The 4,133-nt window shown below is 44.8% G+C and overlaps 1 pseudogene; it reads right to left on the bottom strand.

Annotated features, from left to right (window-relative positions):
• Positions 1-2,269: 2,269 nt before the first annotated feature.
• On the bottom strand, positions 2,270-3,772 carry LOC134728898 (large ribosomal subunit protein eL21-like; annotated as a pseudogene).
• Positions 3,773-4,133: the final 361 nt, after the last annotated feature.

The raw sequence follows: 4,133 nt of genomic DNA, 5'->3' as shown, positions 1-4,133 counted from the left end.
AACCTACAATAAATCTGTTGGTTTGTCCCATAAGCGCACACTGTCATATCACGGGCCCTAGATGAAGGCTGACTGAAGCAATGTGAAAGCGAGGGAAAGGAAGGAGAGGATGAGCAGGAACAAGGGCACTGCTGCCTGTAAAGAAGTAGCTGCCTGATACTGTTGGTAGTTGGTGAGGTATCATCAGTACCCCAGCCTGACCTCAGCCTGAGGAATTTGCTCTGCTTGTCTGCTGGGGCTTTGGACCCTGCTGGATGAGCTGCCTGTGTTCCTCCCTCCTCTTCACCCCTAGCTGTTCTAGCTACACAAAGGGCTATATTCTCATCACCATGGCAGGAAGTTTGCCAGTCACCAAGCCTCCCTGTGTGCCTCTTTGATTTGCAACATTTAAAGGGCATGAAGAGACGCATTCAGAGGCAGGCTTTTAAACCCGAAGTTACCCTAGTGTGAGTCCCAACTGAAACATCCTTGCTGGCAGTAACTGCTGAGCACAGCTGGACGGATGTAGCATTTGCCCTATAAAACATTTGATACTTTGCCAATAAACTGTAAAGAGGGAAAAAAAGGCCCCTGTTTTCTTTGCAGTTACAGGGCAGGTTTGGAATGTGCTAACCAAAGCAAAATGTGACCCTTGCTCCATCAGAGTATACTCTCCCAGCCCTGCTGATGAATAAGAGTATAGTTAGGCCTCTCACTCAAACCCTCACTTGGCAGAGCCACTGGGATTTCAGAGCCTGTCCCCAGATCCTTCCCTTCCCTACTGCTCTTGGGTGGCTAAGGGTGTCCTCAGGAGCCACTGAAGCCATCTGGCATGGGTACCACAGTCACTCTCCACTCCACCTCTTTGTGGCCTTGTCAACTGGTGTAGCTACTGTGGCAAAAGAATGGTGACCTGCACCTCCACTGTCATTACTGTACCTCTTTAGAGCTGTCCCTTTGCTTGTACCCATGCTTCTCTGTTCTCCATACAACAAGGGTCTTGAGGCTGGGTGCAATGGCTCATGCCTGTAATCCCAGCTCTTTGGGAGGGGGACGTGGTAGGCTTAATTGAGGCCAGGAGTTCGATATTAGCCTGGGCAACATAGAGAGACCCTGTCTCTACCAAAAAAAAAAAAAAAAGTATATTGATATATTGAAGGGAGAATCTCTCCACCCAGTGAAAACATCTCCTTCAGTCAGATGTCAGGGAACCTGGTAATCTCCTAAAAATTTATTTATAAAGATGAATGCCCTTTCTGATTTTCAAATTCATTCTTGATGAATGTGAGTCATCCAAGGCCAAGTTGCAAGATAATTTTGGAAGATGATCAGTAGCATCCAGAATCAAGTAAAAAACATGATTCCTCCCTGCCAACGCACAAACCTACAAAAATTCCAAGATAGAAGTCATGGGCCTCCTCTTTTAGAATGAATTCCTTAAGAGCCCACAGATTCTGCTTAAGGGCATCCTGAGTTCCAATTTGCTTGAGTGCCAGTAATCTGGGGCTCAGCCATCTGGCCTCAGAGTCTTTTTTATGTCTCCCCAGAAATAAGAAGATCTGTGTGTTCTTATATAGACAGGATTTCTGGAAGCTTTGTTCTCCCGGAGTTCCTGTCTTAGTTTGGGATGCCTCAGAACCCTCAGACAATTATTTGGGTGTAAGTAGTTTACTGAGGAGGTGATCCCAGGAAACACCAATTAGGGTAGGAAGGAAGCCACCAAAGGGTGCGTTATTAAGCAAATTTTCACTGTGGGCAACTGGAGTATAATCATATTAAATAACACTGATAGCTAATTAGAATATATGCCTCAGAATTATCCCACCCAAGGAGTGGGGAAACTGGGGTCTTTAAACACCTGTTCTCATCAGCCATTGTTTGAGAGTGTTAATTCCTGCCCTTCTGGCCTGGCATGTGGGTAGAGTGAGCTTCAGTAGGTAAAGCAAGCAGAAAATCACAGGTGCTGGCTGTTGGAAGTCAGGCCGGTGAGCAAAGACATGGGGAAGCCGGGTAATAGGGGTGGGACACTATCACATGGGCTACAGTTCCCAAGGCGGACAAGCAGGACCCACTCATGGCATAAAGAAGGCCACAAGCCAGGCAAAGTAGTTTGCACAATCTTCAGAGTGTGATGATAGTCTGTATGGTAGCCCTGAGTAATCTTTCCAGTAGGGAACAGCTGAGAATTTAGGAGCAGAATCAGTCCTATATCCCCAGGCATTGGCACTGACAAGAATCAGGCAGGAAGTTGGGGTTCAGGACAGAAATCCTAGTTCAAAGGGAACAGGGGTTCTAAGGAAGGGAAACAGAGGCATAAATCTGCATTGCTGTAGGCAAGTGATTCTCCATGAGGATGATTTCACCCTGTAGGTGTTTCAGGAATTTGTGGGCCATTTAAAAATGGTTGTCACAATTGAGTGACGCTCCTGGTACCTAGTAAGCAAGACTCATAAGTGCTAGGTATTCCTACACAGTAAAGAATTGTTCAGGCCAGGGTGTGGTGGCTCACACCTGTAATCTCAGCACTTTGAGAGGCCCAGGCAGGTGGATCACAAGATCAGGAGATTGAGACCATCCTGGCCAACATGGTGAAACCTCATCTCTACTAAAATACAAAAAATTAGCCGGGCATGGTGGCTCACGCCTGTAGTCCCAGCTACTCGGGAGGCTGAGGCAGGGGAATCGCTTGAACCTGGGAGGCGGAGGTGCAGTGAGCCGAGATCATGCCACTGCACTCCAGCCTGGCGACAGAGCAAGACTCCGTCTCAAAAAAAAAAAAAAAAAAAAGAATTGTTCAGCAACTCCAAGTCTTATCCCTTCACATATTCTTTTTATTTTTTATTTTAAAGACAGGGTCTAGCTCTGTCACCCAGACTGGAGTGCTGTGGCACGATCTCGGCTCACTGCTACCTCTGACACCTGAACTCAAGGGATTCTGCCATCTCAAGCTCTTGAGTAGCTGGAACTACAGACGCATGCCACCACACCTGGCTACTTTTTGAATTTTTTGTAGAGACGGGGTTTCACCATGTTGCCCAAGCTAGTCTCAAACTCCTGAGCTCAAGCAATCCTCCCTCTCCACCTCCCAAAGTGCTGGGATTACAGGTGTGAACCACCTCCCCTGGCCCCTTCACATATTCATATAGGTGGAAAACTTGCTTATAAATAGTTGAGTTTTTAGCTTAATTTCATTTTACATATAAACTCAGTCTTTTTTGCATGGCTTTAATACAGCAAACATTTTTCAGGAATGCAACTTCTTTTTTTTTTTTAATAGTCCAGAGGTCTTGTATTTATTTATTATTTACACCTGTTACACCACGAATCATAAGGAAGAGGTTCCAGCAGCTCAGGCTCCTTTTCACTGATTGTCACAAAGTGTGCCTCTCTGGGTGGAGCAGGCTGGCACTTCAGTTGAACCTAGGTGACTTTCTCTTTGGTTTCATTCTTTTTCTGATCCTTTCCTTCATGCATTTCAGGAAGCTACCTTGGCTCTTAGAGCGCTTAATATGCTCAATATGCACATTTGTTCTCTTGGCGACAATCTTGCCCTTAACTTGTTTGTTTGCAATATGCCAACAGCATGCCTGGTGACACTGTAGACTCTTCCAGTCTAGCCATGGTGACATTTGTGGGGCATTCCTTTTTGAACAGTGCCCATTCCCTTGATGTCTAGAATAGCGCCTTTCTTGTAGATTCACATGTATGTGGCCAAAGAAACAACTCCAAGCTTTCTAAACGGATTTGAGAATATGTATCAGGTGCCTCTCCTCTTTCCCTTTGTCTGCGTCATTTTGGCAAATTACTGGAAGATGGCAGTTCCAGCCAAAAGGTGCAACCTCCTTTTAAATCAAAAGAAGACTATATTTTGTTTTGTTCAGAACTCTACCAGGAGTTGTACAAGAGCTTAGCAAAGCATATTATTTGCAGCTAGTGGTAGTATTTGAATCACCAATTCAACATTCCTGATTGAGTCAGTTAGCATTTGCAGTTCTCACATTTGGGTAATTTTATGAAGAGATGAAAAGCATACACTATTAAGTCTTTTTATGTGGCCATCCCAGATCATTTAGATATGGAAATACATTATTATTCTATTGCACATTACTTCGCTTTTATTTTTCTTTTGTATTACAGTTAGAATATTATTTACA

This window comes from Pan paniscus, chromosome 1 (genome assembly GCF_029289425.2).
Source record: "Pan paniscus chromosome 1, NHGRI_mPanPan1-v2.0_pri, whole genome shotgun sequence".
Taxonomy (NCBI): Eukaryota; Metazoa; Chordata; class Mammalia; order Primates; family Hominidae; genus Pan; species Pan paniscus.
Note: the sequence above shows the minus strand (reverse complement) of the source record. Positions and strands in the feature narration are given on the sequence as shown.